Source organism: Passer domesticus, chromosome Z, assembly GCF_036417665.1.
Source record: "Passer domesticus isolate bPasDom1 chromosome Z, bPasDom1.hap1, whole genome shotgun sequence".
NCBI lineage: Eukaryota > Metazoa > Chordata > Aves > Passeriformes > Passeridae > Passer > Passer domesticus.
Window position 1 is genome coordinate 27,165,021 of NC_087512.1, and position 17,472 is coordinate 27,182,492.

At 38.6% G+C, this 17,472-nt stretch overlaps 1 protein-coding gene and 1 long non-coding RNA gene across 2 annotated transcripts in view; one reads left to right on the forward strand and one right to left on the reverse strand.

Moving 5' to 3' along the window:
* The window catches only part of MAP1B (microtubule associated protein 1B), a 71,042-nt gene that overhangs the window by 46,639 nt on the left and 6,931 nt on the right, over nt 1–17,472 (reverse strand). The gene's annotated exons all lie outside the window — the stretch shown is intronic.
* Nucleotides 5–8,721, forward strand: LOC135290777 (uncharacterized). Its single transcript, XR_010353583.1, has 4 exons — nt 5–145; nt 1,513–1,621; nt 3,146–3,176; nt 4,011–8,721. It is a non-coding gene; the product is annotated as an uncharacterized LOC135290777 (long non-coding RNA).

Sequence of the window (17,472 nt, forward strand, 5' to 3'; positions counted from 1 at the left end):
CAAGTACACCCTCAATCAGTTAGTAGATGACACCAGGCTGGATAGGAGTTTTGTTCCACTGGAGTCTGTGAAAGCTCTACATCTGGACAGTCTGGACTGATGTGCTGAGGCCAGTGGTGTGAATTTCAACAAGACAAATTTCCAGGTAATCCTTTTCAGTCACAACAACTCCAGGAAGCACTACAGGCTGGGGTGGAATGACAGGAAAAGGACCTAGGGGTGCTGCTGAGAGCAGCTGAACATGGGCCAGCAGGGCCCAGGTGGCCAAGAAGGCCAATGGCATCCTGGCCTGGACCAGCAATGGTGTGGCCAGCAGGAGCAGGGCAGAGATTGTCCCCTGTACTCAGCACTGGGGGGGCCATACCTCAAATTCTGTGTTCAGATCTGGCCACTTCACAGAAAGTGAGGTGACACTGAGAAAGAAAGACACTATCATATTTCTGCATGATTCTTCTAAAAAAATCCTGGCAACCTTGTATAACAATACATCAAATAGTTTAAGTAAGGCTTGCACATGGGCCTATCATGAGCTGCCATCTCTGCTTTCTGTGTGGAGCAGGAGCAAGTATAAGACAACATTTGGATCCATGGCAACATACGTGAAGTGGTCTTAGCAAAGGAAATCAACTGAATGGATACAAACATAATATAATTTCCTAACAAAAAATTTTGTTTTCTTTTATTTCCTCCTGGGATCTGGCTAAATTTCTAATCAGAATCCATCTGACATTCTAAGATCCTTTGTAGTGTACCTGTCAAAGCTAGGTCATAACCATATCATGAGAATGGCCCAAGAGTTCACACACAAGACATTTTCAGGGTTTTTATTCGTAAGCTTATTCTGAATGTTTTACCATTTGACTACAAAGTAATTTGCTTCCCTTAGGAAAAACGTATGGGAAGTTAAAAGTCTATAGTCTATACCATTTTGAAATGCAAAATTGAAGTTCACAAAAACACTGGTTTTCAGCTACATTTCTAGTGCTCAAATTGTTTTTGTTTCTTCTATAAATAAAATAAAAAATGAAGTGTAATTTAAAATTACCCCTCTCAGCTTAAAATTTTCCTGTGAATCATCTAGTTCTGGCCTTTACAGTAATCCAGTGGTCTTTATGACAATTATGTATTTCCTGTGCTGATGGCTTAGATTCTAACTAGATGGGAAGCCCTCAAAAGATGTGAAGTAACGTGAAAAACATATGAGAAAGTCCAAGCAAGTGTGACAAAGGAAACAAGGGTTTCCAACAGATCAAACATACACCAGAACAAAGGCACACCTGGATGCTCCGTGGGGGAAGCTCTCTCTATGCCTTCCTCTGTTAGTGTGCACTACACTGTGGTCCACACAACCATATGGGCCACGTAACCAATGTGGCAGCAGCAGAATTACCTTTAGATAGAATGGCTTGCAGCAGCACTGACTAGTTGTATTTGATCACACAATCTATATACAATCTGACTACATGATTTCCTCTGATATTAATGAAAATTTTCTCTGTTTTCTTTCTACAGAAACTCTGAATGGAAATCTGTTAATATAAGGCACAAAGGCATGGCTTCTCATCTCCTATGTTTCATTAAAGAGGAAGAAAATTTAATACTAAAATAATCTGTCACAAAGGTCTTGTGTCAACTTTGGCCCCTACATAATTTATGCAAATTATAAATACATGTATAAACTGCTAGCTGTTCATGCAGACTAAGCATTCCTGTGCACATATGGTCTCCCACTTGGGGACTGATTCCATATTTGTGCATTACTTTGTTAATAAATGCAGATATCCTTGTAATTAAACAGATATTTAAACAATTAATGTCCTGAAGTATGTGACCCTGTCAAGATTTGTTGCAATTTATTCCCAATTACCAGATACACACTGTAGAAGGGAGCTGTTAACAAAGGAACGAGATAACAAAAAAAACCCAAACCCAACTCTAAATAATCACAATAATTATGAACCTCTCATTATCCTCATATTTTTTTTTTTTGCTGATGACTGATCTGAACAGGTTGTCTGAGTAGTGAAGAGCCAATCACCTGGTAAAATTAAAGGTTTAAGCTTTGCAAGAATTCTCCTTTAGTACTGATTAACCTCAAATTAATGTTTGAAGATGACTGTAACATGAAGTATATAATGCACTTTTTTCTTTTCATGAGAACACAAAACATATTTCCAAGTCTGAATTTCAACACAGACTATTAATAAGAATTGTCTCCAGGGCAAAAAATATATTACTTTGGAGATAGAAAGATTTCCTTTGGACTGATAAAAGATAATAATGGGCTTTTAAAAAGTCTAGACTGAATTTTTTTACTGGCTTTAAAAAAAGAAAAAAAAGTAAAATTAAGGCATTACTAGTTATGCTGTGGTTTGATATAATCAATAAAACATTTTTGTTAGTAATGAATAAAGCCCATTCAGTAAGCCTTTGAGTAACACCAGGGACAAGAAAGTTTCCCCTAGTTTCCCACATCCCCTCAGTCAGCATTAGAGCCATTCTCTTCTAGGGCTGGCTGCAGGGTGGATGGATGTACCAAATCCAGCACTTTGAGATGGTCTTGTTTCAAAAGCTGTCTCAAAACAAAGTTGCACAAGAAACAAATCCAACTCTTTTTTGCAACATCCAGAGTGATTCTGGAGCTCTTTTCTTGCAGCCTTACCTTGATGATTTTCAATCAGAAAATGCAGAAAAGTATTCAGCAAGCTTGGCTCTCAATTTAATGCCTGTGTTCTATTTTGGCTTCTGTGTTCTGTACTTACAACTGAGAGAGCAAGAAAGCAGCTGGTAGCTGTGAAAACCGAAGGGATCTCTGGCCATCCCCATCCTAGGGGGTTGGCCGTTCTTATTCAATGCTTGAGCCTGTCAGAAGGTATGAGCAGGTACCACAAGAGGTCTGAGCAGACCACAGCGCCAGCCCCATGGATTGGTGCCTGGGTGCATTTTGATGGAAAGAGCACACTAATGGGGCATAAAATGAAGGAAAAAAAGAAAAAAAATGCCTCCCTCCCTCTTGAAGGCTTCTTCCAGCAGCAACCACAAAAACTGGACATAATTAAACCTTAAGGAACTGAAGGACATTCTTTCAGCCCATGCAGAAGTGAATGATATTACAGTAAATTTCTGCCATTTTATTCTTTTACAGCCAGGGGGGACATCCAGAGATGGCATAGAAGGTGAGTAAAAGCCCTCCAGTCTGTCTGTTTACCACTGATCTCCCCCTTGATATATTCCTCAGCCTCTGTGGTTCCTCCCCTGAGAACTGCTGTCACTAACACATCACTCCTACTCTGCCTGAGAGGATGGTGTCTGCAGCCCGAGATGCTGTGCTAGAGCTGATCTATTCATTATCTGGCAGACAATGCTCTCACAGGCAATTCCATTAGCAATATCCATCTCAATGACAAAGTACATCTTTTACGTGTCTGGTTTCCAACCACATAGATCTAAGTGTTATTCTGGGTCACTTTTTTTGACATTGGAAGTCACTGACATAGTGCAAGTTGTGTTTATTGTCCTCTTTCTTTCAAGCTGCTGGGTTGACAGAAGTTTTCCTTTTAAAAAATGCCCTATATGCTTTGTTGGTAAGGACACTGCTCTGGCTGGACTAAGAGAACTAATAACAATGAACGTTCTATATAAGGCCTACAAAAAATAAAATTAGATTCACCTCTGAAATGTGAAGCTGCATTTCAAAAATATTAATATTTCAAAATTAGGTTAAGAATATTGGTAAAGGACCCTTGTAAGTTATTTGTGCTCTGCACTTAACTTCACATTATTATTGTTGTTTAAATGAAAAAAGTAATCCAGTGAAAATTAAATGAGCAATTTTCATGTGAAGGCCTCTGGGCAGTATTAAGATTCACCACAGAAAGTGTTGTGCTGCTTCATAATAAATTGATCTGAGTAAGGTACTAAATATCTACTGCCTTTATAACTGAGAAAACATTTTGCATTACCGGTTTCTGAAACAGACTGACAACCAATTTTTTTTCTTAAATACACAGCCACAGGTTACATGCTCCAGCATCTTCCAGTAGCAGCATCCATCCTCCTATACTCTGGCAGGCAAAAACCCTGATTAAATTAATTCGTGTCTTCAACTACTGTTGAGCTCATCAGCAACCTTCTAACATTGTATGTTTTGAAGATATATGCTTAAGTGCAGTAATTGTAGGTATTGGTTCATTAGCAAGTATGATCAACATGGGTTATCAAAAACGTTTTTCATGCATAACAAATAGAGCAAATTGCTAAAACAATAAAAGAAATATCTAGGATCTACAGCAGGTTCATCTGCATGATGTAATAATTTGTTAACATAATTAGCAGCAGATTTATAGTAACTCAATTTTCCACCTTCTTTAATCTAAAGGAGTCCAGGGATACTGTCCTTCTTTCTGCAGAAAGTTTGTGCCCTGGCTGGCAAAATGTCAGGTGAAATTAAGACTGTGCAATGAAGAAAGTGTTCTTTTAGATGTGATAGACTCCCTTTAGAAATCTTGCTGATTGCACACAGGCTGTGTAATTACGGGCACTTGTGAACTGTACTTCATTACAATGACAAAGCGTTGGCACTGGTGAGACATGTAACCCTCCCAGTACTCAATGAACACAATTCAAGTACTCTTTTAGAATCACCACAATAATTTAAAAAAAAAAAAAACAACACAAGGAACATGGTAACAACATAGTTGTACTTTTCCCCCCTAAAGATTAAAACAAGGCAGTATTTATTTTCTCCTTCTAGGGCAATAGAAATCGCATAACTTTTAATATTTTATCTTGACTAAAGAAATGTAAATGTTGCCATTAACATTGTTGTTCCACTGGAAGCTTCTGTTCTTGTGTATTATAGGCAGAGTTGCAGTATTTTCATCTTTTCCATATGAACTACGATACAGTTTAAATTTGGCACACTTAATTTTCAAAGGGAATTACACTAAAAGGAGAACTTTTACTAGATGTCAATGAATGGACCTATGACTGATGATAGTTCTAAGTTGTAGAGGTGCACAAGTATTCTTTCTTAGCTTAAGACAAAGGTACTTACCTATGGAGAAGAGAAATAAACAATGGAAGCGTTGACACTGCCTTCATTGTGATAAAGTGCAAATTTCTGACTGATTTCCAAAAGGAAAAATTTCACACACAAGACTTGCTACAAATTGAGTCTATATTTGAAGGCTCCAGCAAAGAAAAGAGAGATTCATCTATGCTGTACTAGTCAAATCAGATGTATCTGCCAGTTTGAGAATACTTTTTAACTTTCTGATTATGATCTTTACTATATTTTTTGGAAATGTCTACACTTACACAAAGTTACATTACTGTGTAGTTCATAACTCATTAACTGGAGAAATGCAAATTTTAAAATAGAAATATTTCTACTATACAGTATTACAAACATACATTAAATAAAGCCATACATAAGGAAAATGCACAAAACTTTAAGTCTTTTACTTCAACATTTTCTGCTAAAAAGTTGTGATTTATGGCTTCTGTTTCAAGACCTTTGTGAATGTTCATAAATGAGCAGAATTTGCATATCATTCTAATATGTTCCCCAAAAGGAAAACTGTTTCCCTTGTAGAAAACACTAAAATTAATTTGAGAAGAACAATCATGAAAAGAGAATGAACAACGACCTGGTCATGCAAGCTCTCCTCACTTGGCGTTTATTGTATGGTCTCTGTAAACCCAGACACTCACATAAGTGTTTAGAATACTAGGCTATGCCATCCTCACTTTTCACATAAAATTTGGAAAATCAGAATAAATTTAATGGAATTATGTAGAAACTTCTTCCCAACCAGTGCTTGCAAATTACTCTATAGCTACACATATTTACATTTGGGCTTGATAATTTTTAGCCAATGCCTTGACCCATTTGACGTCCTCCCACTATGCTCTGCAGAGCTGCAAGGAAAGGACAGCAGTCCCCAAACCCAACTCCTTCTATCACACCTACGTATTGGATAAGAATAGCAAAGCACAGGAATGCAGATGAAACTAGAGAGAACACATGGTCAGTCAGTGTTAACCCTTTTTAATATTCCACTTCCCACCAGAGAGAATTTAATTGTTTCTTAAATTGCTCTAGGGCCTCTGGATGAGCAACAGAGTAGACATTTCTTTGAAAAAAATAATCTCTGTAATAAATATAGATCTATCATAACCATGGATCATTCTGGAGTCACAGCAATCTTTCCTTGCCTAATTAAACTGTGTAATATGAAAATGCAGGCCAGGCCCATAAGGCACAACAGATCTGAGGGAGTGTGGAAATGCCTGGAAGTTGCAAGCTGGGCAGAGAGGCAGAAAGGCACAGGAACTACGCCTGCATGCTAATGAACTGCACCAGATCGTAATCCATACAGATGCAATTTAAATTCCCTTCCACATCCTCAGCCTCAAATTCTCCTAATTAACCCGCAGCCATGAGATAAGCAGCCATGCAGAGGGGAGGATGGCTCAACAGAGATGACAAAAGGCAAAATACAACTCCTTGCCACTTCACTTTCCTCAGGATTTGAAGGTTGTGTCAATCATTAAGCCAAACTCAGAGGGGTAATCAAAATGTCATTTACTTAATATCCCCATTACATTTTAACTTTTACCTTATAAGCATTTCTGGATTTAGACCTGGCAAAAATGTTTTAGCAATCACAAAACACACACTTCCACAACCACGCGACAGCTCTTAAAAGCATTTCCCTCCCACTTGACAAGCAGCTTTGTTAAAGATGGCAGGCAGTATTTCATCAGCTTGGCTTACAGTTTTTGTAGAGACACTCAGCTTCCTACAGAGGTTTAAGTGTAATAGAAGTCAATTTATTTCCAGCTCTAGCACCATGCAGACTGGCAAAGACACCAAAGAAGAGAAGTGCTCTACTTTAATTCGACTGGTGTCACAGCAACCCAGCAGCCTTCCATGTTACTACATGTAGAAACCTGTTACAAACCATAGTTCCCACAGCCATTACCCTCAAACTTGCTATAGATGGGATCTACAAACTGCAGTCCCTCACAAGCACTCCTAGCATCTACAAACTGCAATTCTTCAACAGCAGTTCAATGCTGCCTTAACACCTAACAGGGTAGATCCAGAGAGACCTGTCTGTTTTCAATAGAATTCCTCATAAATTACACTCATTCAAAAGCAGAATTTGTCAAAGTGGTTTTTTAGTAATCACAATAAGACAAACTGCTGTCTACGGTTTTGGGCATTTTCTGGTTTGTTGTTGTTGTTGTTGTTGTTTGGGTTGTGTTTTTTTAAATGAGTGGTAACAAAGAGCTCCTTTCAGTAAGCACTGAGAGCTTGCTACTCCACCGCAATTAAATGAGATGAAAAGTATTTGATTGTCCATTTACCAGTATTTGCATATATGAAAAGATTTTGCCCATGCAAATGTATGCAAGTGTTGTTTAATAAACAGGTTCTCATGTGTTCTTTTTTAATACAACTCAGAAATCTAAAGGAGTTACACAAATGGAGTTACACAATTTCACAAATGGCAAATCTTAGCTTTCAATCTCTATTACTGTTATTTTCAAATCAATTTGAGTGATCCCTTTAGTGTTTGCATTTAACATCTGGCTAGTATCTTACTAGCTTACTTGAAGAGAATTGATGTCCTCATTTTGAATTTTAATGAAGACCACAATGCATAAATCACTGACATTAGATTCCATACTGGTACACTTGGCCTTGATGGAAAGGTGAAGCAAGACAAAAAGAATTAAATGCCATTACATTACTGCAACTGAATAATCCAAATCATGGGTCGTCCACAGCACCTGAGTATGACTGCCACAGTCAGTCTTTACATAGCTCAGGAGCAAAATTAAGAAAACTTCAGGTCTCTTGATTTATGACATGGCCCGATTTATGATTTATGTGTTCTACAGTCACTAGAAAACCGTGATTTTTTTTTCCATCTCTGAGAAAGGAAAAATGCCACACTGTCCTATGAACACCTACATATTTTCAGACGGCCAATAATGATTTCCTTTGTCAAACTACCTACTACTGTACTCCTATACTTCTAACAGAAAGTCACAGCACAGACTGAGACAGGGAAAAAACCTGAGATATATAAATTTGACAAGTGAGTCAGACTCTACTTGCTTAGGTCTCAGGCCTTTTATTCCATGCTGTGCTCTGAGAGAGAGAGAGAGAGAGGTACTACTCCAGGTCTTACTGTGGTTAATATTGCAGCTTCTAAACAGGAGACACTCAGGCCTCTTGGAGATACCCAGAAAATACAGAGAAAGCATGATCTGTCAGGCTGATTTTCCTACCTGTATCTAGAGGTATGTTAATTTATGCACAAATCTAGCTGTGTGTAATGATCTTGCTTTTTTCCCTACCAGTTTTGCAGAGTTAATGTTAAGCCTTTTCTTAAAATGATCACTATCTGTAGTCTTCAACCTGAGAAAGTTCTTGACCTGAATATCCTTCATTGACACTGAGAGATATGAATTTTGCTGAGCTCACTTCACATTGAGGGATTCATCTTTCACAGTCAACAGAGCTGAAGTCTCTGAAATTTAAACTCCCAGCAAGATCTCAGAGAAAACTAGAAACATATGTCTCACATTAAGAACTAAGACATAAAAACATTACAGTATTCATACTGACTTTAGAATGTGATCATTTACTGCACAGCAGTGGGCATGGGCATTGAGAATGCCATCTGCTGGCAAAAACAGCATTAGGGAGCACAATTCCTTGTAAGGCAACTTCCAAAAATGGGAAAGTTTAAGAAATATGATGTGGATGGTCAGTTGTTTGGTTTGGGTTTGTTTGGTTGCTTTTCCTTTTTTTTCTTAACTGCTAATTTGAAGAGATTTTTTTCAATAAACTAGCTTTAACCTTCATGTTATGATGAATTTTATGTAGAAATTTAGGTGGGAATGGATTTTGAACCAGAAGACTATTACACCTTTATTTTGCACTGGAAAAGACTGACTTTTGAAAATTGTAACAATTTAAAAGACATCATACATAACAAGGAAATATCAATAGAGCTGAAAGACTGAGATTGCTTTTACTTTCTTGTTCTTCTATGAGGAGTAGCTGAGGACACTTGGCTGTTCAGCCTGGAGAAGGCGAGACTGAGGGGAGACCTCAGTGCGGTCTTCAACATCCTTGTGATAGGAAAGCATAGGGATGGGCACAGATCTCTTCACTCTCATGACCAGTGACAGGACACAAGGAAGTGGCATGAAGCAGAGTCAAGGGAGGTTTAGGTTGGATACGAGGAAAATGTCTTCCACATAGAGGGTGACTGGGCACTGGAACAGGCTCCCCAGGGAAGTGGTCACAGCATCAGCCTCATAAAGTTCTAAAAGTGTTTGGACAATGCTCTTGGGCACATGGTGTATGTGGTTCCTTGGGTGTCCTGTGCAGTGTCAGGAGTTGGACTCAGTGATCCTTGTAGCTCCCTTCCAACTCATCAAGTTCTATGATTCTGTGATTATCCTATTTCACAGGATCTCAAAAGTAATTCTCAAGAATTTATGAACTATTTGGTGAAAACATGGAAAGTCTAAATCTCTGCAGTAAAAATTGAAAAAAAAAAATCAAATTCAGCAATGAATCTATTTGTTTATGTGCCATCACATAGAGCAAGTGATTCCAAGCTTTCTGTGGCCAGTTTGTGATTTGACCACAAACAGTGGATAATACCTGTCTGGTAACTCCACTTACAACACAGTGACTGTTGTCATAGGACTACAGCAAGGCAGATCCACAGAAGCCATATCTCTGCTGGTTTCAGAACTGTCTCTGCTGAGTTGAAAACATGTTTTCTTCTCTTTTTCCTCCCCTCAATGATAATTGATTAAGTGTTTTATTGTGTCCATTTCCATAGCCAACAACCAACTAAGTTACCTAAACTATCTAGCAAAAACCAACTAGTCTAATATTGGCCTAGTGTTAACTGAGTATCCCATCCCTGCAAGCCATTCAGAAACATAGGCATAAGATTTGGTGGGGTTCAGCAAGGACTTTGGTCTAAACTTGATTTGATTATTGCTTAGACTAAGTTAACAATCACTGACAAAGAGATGCTCAAAAGTAAGACCAACAAAAAAAGTTGGAAGGGACAGACGTCAACTCCAACATACTTAATAGCAGAGGGAAGCCAGGAACAAAAGAAAAAACTACAAAACATATTTTATGAGCAGAGTCATCCGTGACCACAGATTTTCCTAAACTCATCTCTTAGAAACTACACATTTATTTATTGTCAGCTGTTTTGTGGGTCCAAGAAAGGCAGCACACCTGGAAGATCCAAAACTGACAAGATGCCGTTCACATTTTACCACTAGGTTACCATGGCTTATTCTGACATATAGGAAGGTTCCAAGAGGAAGAGCATGGGTAAAGGAAGGTAAGTGTTGTCTTGGACGAACACAAACTTCTCTCAAGCCTTGAAAATATCTGCTAATTTTAAAACAGCATTTCACCCATTTCAGGAAAGAAAGAAACAGGATACAAGGTTTAAAATAAGCTTAAGAAAATTTAAAAAATAAGGAAAATAAGAAAAGTAGCTTTAAATGTTAGTGTTACAGAATGAAGCCTTTGATCTCTGCTATGTCCAGCAAAATTGCCCTTGCAGGGATACCAAAGCTGTCTCTGAAACGCAGCAGTAGAGCCCTGTTAACTCAGAGCTGTGGTGAGGATAAATGCTGGTGTGGTGAGACTTTCCTGATGGAACTTCTGAGAGGCCCATCACTGGTGAGATCATTCTTCTTCAAGGGACTGAAGTCTGGGGCTGCACTCTCCTGGGTGGAGGTACCAGCTCATCTGTGGCTGTCAGGCTAGCTCTACACAGGACTGTCCTGCATGCCACTCTTTCATTTCCAATTGTTAAAGAAAGATCTCAGGGTGCTCCCTTCTTTTAACATCATCCCTGGGGGATTTTTGTGACTAAAAGTCTAGACATAAAGGCAAAAATTGTTAAATCTGCCAGGATTGGAATATTGCCCTGAATATAACACGCTGAATACAACACACAACTGCTACCCTGGAGAGCAGCAGGCACTGTGTTAAAAACTCACTTGATTCTCAGAGCACTCTAGGAATCCATGAGAACACAGATAATTACATAGATTTCCAGCTCCCAACACTGCATGAAAACATAGTCCAGTTAGGAATGAACATCAGAGGAGCATCAACTCTTCAAGTATGTAACATGCTGCGTGAAACTCAGAAAAAGAGAGACACACAAAAATAAAGTCAATCTTTAAGTGTTTTCCAGATTCTCTGTAAGAAGCCGATTCCTTGGCCCAGAATATACTTCCAATTTAAAGCAATTTAATTACAAAGGGAGTACAAAGCACATTAAACAGTCCAGAAATTAAAACAATACCTTTTTAGGTATGCAGGGGTCTAATGAATGGTTGCATTATACCGTTCAAGAGACTGAACAGTAAGTCTATAATGTTTAAGGAAATCTGCTGGCTTGGTGTTCTTGGTCTCCTTCCTCTGATTACTGTCTACAAATGGCTGTGGAGAACCCACAACCAACACCAATTAGCACAACCCAGTAAATGAGCTTCCCCCACTCAACAGCTCCCAACAGATTAATACTTTAAGATCCTGCTATTCATCACAAAATGAGTATGTTGGCAAAGTCTCCTTTCACATGATAATCCACTGCTTGACATACAATGACACTATCCCACCATACCCAAAGACAAAATGGGATTCTTGTTATAATTACAGGCTTTAATAGGTAAAGGGGGTTGTTAGGTGCAGAGCAAGTATTCTCACTAGGCAGTCTTCAAGAACACAATCAGTGTACCCAAACTATTTAGGCCATTGAGATGGTCCTATGATCAAAGATATCCATCCCTACTTTTTAAGTAGTAGGTTTTAAATAGATCGATAAGATAGCAGATTGAATCATAAAAAGAATGGAATTACTGAAACAGTGGACAGGAAGATTAAAATATGTAAAGTTGCTGGGAAATGGTAAATGTACAAAAGCCTAATTAGTATTGAAAAATATTTAAATCTTCCATGTCTAATGAACTTTTAGAATTTGAGCTTTGCAGCTAGAAATATTAGGTTTGAAAAAATCAATAGCGCTATATAAATTATTATGTGCAAAGCCATTAAATTATTAGTTTGAGACAAGCATTAAATCATATCCCAAGATATTCTTGAAGGCTTGCTTTCTATATCTGTTTAAAGTACTGGCCACAAACAAAATACATATATTTAAATTTTTCCCAGTGCTGTGCAAGTTCTAGAAGACCAGGAAAACTACAGGACACAGTCTGAGGTTAAGAAAGCATGCTGGAAGGCCATAATACCCATGACAGGATGTGCACTGTTTCCAAGCCTTAAGACCAGAAGCAAGACTCCTGTAGTTGGCCTCTCTTAGGGCTCTGTCAAATTTCATCCCCTTTACTCTGAGGGGTTAAACAATGGTGTCAGCAAAAAAAAAAATCTGACCGGAACACAAATACCTGCATGCAATGTCATGCTCAGCCACAAAAGCTAGAGTAGAGGAGGAAGGTGGGGCTTTTAGTTATTAAGGTGGAGGCTGTTCAGAGACTGGCTGGACATTATTTTGCCTGTGTGAGGTTCTGAGCAATTTTCTTCACTGTTCTAACTGGTTTGGTTTTGTTTTTTGCTTTGGTTTTGTCTTCACCTATTGATTCACCTTTATCTGGACCAATGAGTTTTCTTACTTTTGCTCTTTCCAGTCTCTCAGGTGCGGGGGAGATCCTCAATCCACCATGAAGAGCTTACAAGACCTAGGAAAGCTTATTGATTACTCAGGACGTGGGATCCAAAGCTAGGATCAGTCTTTTCTTCAGAAGAAACTGAAGAAAAGAACTGCCAAAACGTTGGCCCAGCTTCCAAAGACAGCCTTTGACAGTGGGGAGTTGACTTCCATGTGAAAGTTTGCATAGTTTCTCAGAATCAGTCAGAGATTATACAGTCTAAGAATATGGCTAATCTTTTACAAAAGGTTTTTTTTTTTTTTTTGGTCTGTTTTGCTTTGGAGGGTTCTTTTGTGAGGTTAATTACTTGTTTTAAATAACACCCCAAGCTTTCCAGAGCTGTAGATCGGCATAATGTTCCACACATAGCAATGCATGAGACACAATGCAGAGGAACACAAGATGGTGACTTATCTCACCATTACAGACAAGCTTTGAAGTACTAAAATACATAAAATTGCAACACCAAAACAATACTAAAATTCACACAAGTTTGTTTATGAATTGGTTATTATTTTAATACAATCTTTACACTTAATCTTTTATTTTATCGTTTTTTGAATCACAAACGGATAAAAATCTGCAAATCTGGTCACCAGGAACACTGCTTTTCTTCTCAGTTCTAGGAACAGATTATCACCAGCAACTATGACCCCAAACTAATCATCTTGTCTTTTTGGTGGGACCATCTGGGGGGCTGATGCAAAAACATGCACCTTTCTTATAGAACTATCCAGCTTTCTATTTGGGACTGACTGCAGTGCTGAACTCATATAGGGGCTGTGAGGTACTGTGGAATACTCCTGGCAGTCAGGATCACACAGATTTGCAGCCAGCATGGATGCACCTCTTGTACCTGTCTCTACAAGGCAGATGACAGCTGGAGTATGTGTAAGGCTGGTATCAGTAGCCACAGTGTCAACTCTCATTCTACAGATGGCAGTGGGAATAAACATGAGCTTCCCATTCCACCCAGTCTGCAGACAGGGAGCGTCTCAACTCTTCTTACTCAGGTCTGGTTCTATTTCTGAATACAGTGGTAGGCAATTAACTTCAAATGAAGTAATATTTTTATCTTTCAAGAAGGAAGATAAAATGTTCACTTTTTTGCTAATTATGGGGTATTTTTGTCTTTGTTCTAACTTCAAAATACTAGATAGTACCTTCTCTAATCCAAAATCCAATCCAATTATTTCAGAGGCCTTTGGATTAAGTCTCTTCTCATTATGAAGTCCAATTAAAACCTTTAATATTTCTCTCAAGTAACTGATAAATTACATGAGAAAGTAAGAAATTCCACAAAAGTAAAGTATGTAAGACTTAACAAAATTAAGAAAAACAGACATTTGACAAAAACATTGCACATGACAGAAAGAAAATAGATTTTAAAAGTGGCAATGATATTCTGGTTACATATTTATCATAAATCCATGATGGAAGAGATGAGAGGTAGGTCATCTGTAAATGATACTGGGCAGAGGTCAGAAATAAAATATTCTTGAAATTTTCAGTTTCAGAAATCCCATATAGACAAAATATTATGAAAGAGATTGAGGAATCCCACAAGCAACATATTAAGAATTCTATCAGATAACCCTTAACAAAGTAACCTTTGTGAATATACCTGTGAATATTATAAGCATATTAGGTATGCTTAATTTTTGTTCTTATAAAGAGGAATGGGGATTCAAATTTCATAATGCGGTTAAAATGCTGTAATTATTCATAACTAACTTAATCCCATGCCTTTGGTAGCTGCCTCACACAAGCCAAAACCTGTTTCCATAAAACAGGGGCTATTCTATGACGATTGAACTTGATGTATTTAATTTTGATATAAAGCATTTAAAAATAACCTCTCACCAATTTTGCTGATTCACACTAACAGCTTAGCATCAGCAGGTACCAGTGTTTTGGCAGCAATGCAAATGCATGCTAATTTTCTTTGAGCTCTTTCCTAAAAAAAGCAGAAATGGAAGTCAACGCCAGAATGATTGTCACATAAGTGCAACACCTTACTCACTGTAAAAAAGATGATAAAGAGACTTATTAGACCATCTCTAGAATTTTAAATAGTACTAAGAAAAGAAGGCTTTGACAATTCTTGTATCCAAACAAAGAGGCTATTACACTGTAATCTTCTCCCAAACCACTAAAATCCTAGTATCTCCCCACAAAAAGTCCAGAGCATACACTCCCATCAACATCCTCCAACAGGACCCAGGGGCTCCTGCCTTTGTACTGCTGGGCAGCTCCACAGCTGCAGCCCTGGACCACTGGCAGCTGCAGGTCACCCTGCAGGGACACCATTTGCAACCACTGCAGCGTGAGTCAGCTCAATTACCTTTTCAAGTCTGCCTCCATTTTCTTTCTTTCAATGCGCAAATACTTTGAGACACAAAGCAAGTCTAGTAGCCAACTAAAATTAACTTCCCCAAACACATAATGAGCTAAAATGATCCCACTCATTAGCTATTCCAGCTATGATCACAGCCTCTAAATACCTGAAGAATCATATTTGTAGCATGTCCCCAAATGTGCATACCAGGCCACCTGAGATCTTAAGCAAAATTAATTCCTAGGCAGTTACGGCATTCTGATAGCACCTGAAAAATCTGGTCTTGACCTCCTGTCTCTTTTCCCTTTCTTTCAAATGATAGGTTTAGCTCAAGTACCTATGTCCTGACTTGAGGAATTTTGATGAATTTCAGTTTTCAAGTAAATCAGCACAAAACCCACGGTGTTCAGGATTTTATTAGTGATCCACACAAGTCCACACAGCAAGCTACTAGGCGTGATGTTAACTGGTTTTAGATCTGCTTTAACAAACGAAATGGGACTATAGACCACTTTCTTGAAGTACAGAGCTGTGCACATTGCTGACCAAAATTCCCAGATCCAAAAATTCTCCACAGGTTATGAGCAGCCCGAAACAGTAACTTTTGAAATGGTAACTGTCAGAAGAGAAGTTATTAAAGCTTTATGGAACAATGACAGTATCATAAAGCAAAGACCTTTTAGGAAGCCTGAAGGAGGCAAGCCCACTGCGGCTGCTGATGCAGATAGCTGCCAAGAGGAAATAAAACATGTCTTGCACTTTTCCAAGATCCCCTTTGCCTGCAGGCAGGCTGGAAATAAAATAGTCCTAGGCACAGGTAAGGAAGGACTCACTTAAGTCAGCAGTTAGCCTCTGCACTGGCTAATGGGCAACAGGAGGCCTCCTGGTACTATTCAGATAGGAAATGCATAGACATTCTTGATAATCACAGGACAAAGTACAAAGTAGCCACAGTGCATAGCTTGAGCAGTATTTATTAGAAGGTTGGGGGTGAACAGCTATTTAAATAAAAAGGATTTTATCTAGACAAAGGCTTGAATATGCACCAATGCAACAGTTAAGTGTCTCCAGATGGAAACTGACAGATAAAATACGAGTGTACAGAAGGGCCGTCAACAGCTTCACCCTACCCCACCCAAAAACATGGCCTTTTGTGAAGCTGCTTTATGCAGCTGAAACTTTCTTGTTAATTAAGCAAAGATTGGTAGGTACAGCTGCAATTTCAAATGAGCTCTTTCCAAGACCCTCCACTTGTTCTGCCTCGCTACCAGATGCACATTTCCTTTTCCAGCTTGTACATTGTTTGCATTATTTTTTGTCCTTTTCATATTACCATAAGATGGAAGTTTTGAGTACATGACAAAGAAAACAGAGGCACCACTGGAATACCCCTTTAAAGTCATGTTGCCTGTTGTCATGGCAACCATTTAATTAGTTGCATTACTCATTTTTCACCAGCACCTGGCAACATCACCTCCCCAAGATCTGTTATTATTAAGGAGTCTGCTAACTCAGCTGCTTTACAAGGTAACAGAAAAGATGTGCAGGAATTTCCACTCTGAATCTTATTTTTAAGGAATCGCAAATCACTCATAAATTGTGCAACAGCTGAATACAAGGTGCACAAATATTACCGTGACAACCCATCCCCTTGAAAAGAACATAAAAATAATTTTGGTATCTAATCATACTCCCTGCAGTACCAGTATCTACATTGCTACTCACTACACAGAGAGGTGTATCAGACCTTAAATTCTTTCAGTGAAAACACACAAATGCTTTGACAGACAATCTCTTGCACCTCTTTCTTTTGACATCACAGGTGTATGGCATGGGGACAGAATTGGCCCCATTTCCTCCAAGCTTCCTTTTGCAGGAAGCTTGCTACCCTTCACATCATTGCTGTCCATATCCTCAAGGTGTTCTGAGAAGCACACAAGCATGTGCTGAACCACCACCACAATTACCATAATTAAACATTATAATCAAACAGGCTCCAGTCAGCCAGCAGTCGGACTTGAGAAAACCAGGAGCCTTCCTCAAGAGTAAACTGTGCCTATATGTGAGCTGCACAGAGACTTCAGACTCAAAGGGCTGGAAAAGAAGAGGTTGTTTAATTACATTCCACAGGCAATCCCACCACCTTGGATAAATACTTCACTTGGACAAAAGGTCACCTAGTTACTTAAATTCCATTTCGGAGTTTGGGACCATAAAGGAATACATACTTACAATCATCTTTGGAAGTCCACTGTTTCAATGGCTGAACCCAGAGTTTAATATTTGGGTGCTGTTACAAAGTAAACATTCTGACATTTTATTAGAATGGGGAAACAAAAAAGCCTTCTCTCTGCCAAACAGCAGAGAGGATACAAAGGAGCCTC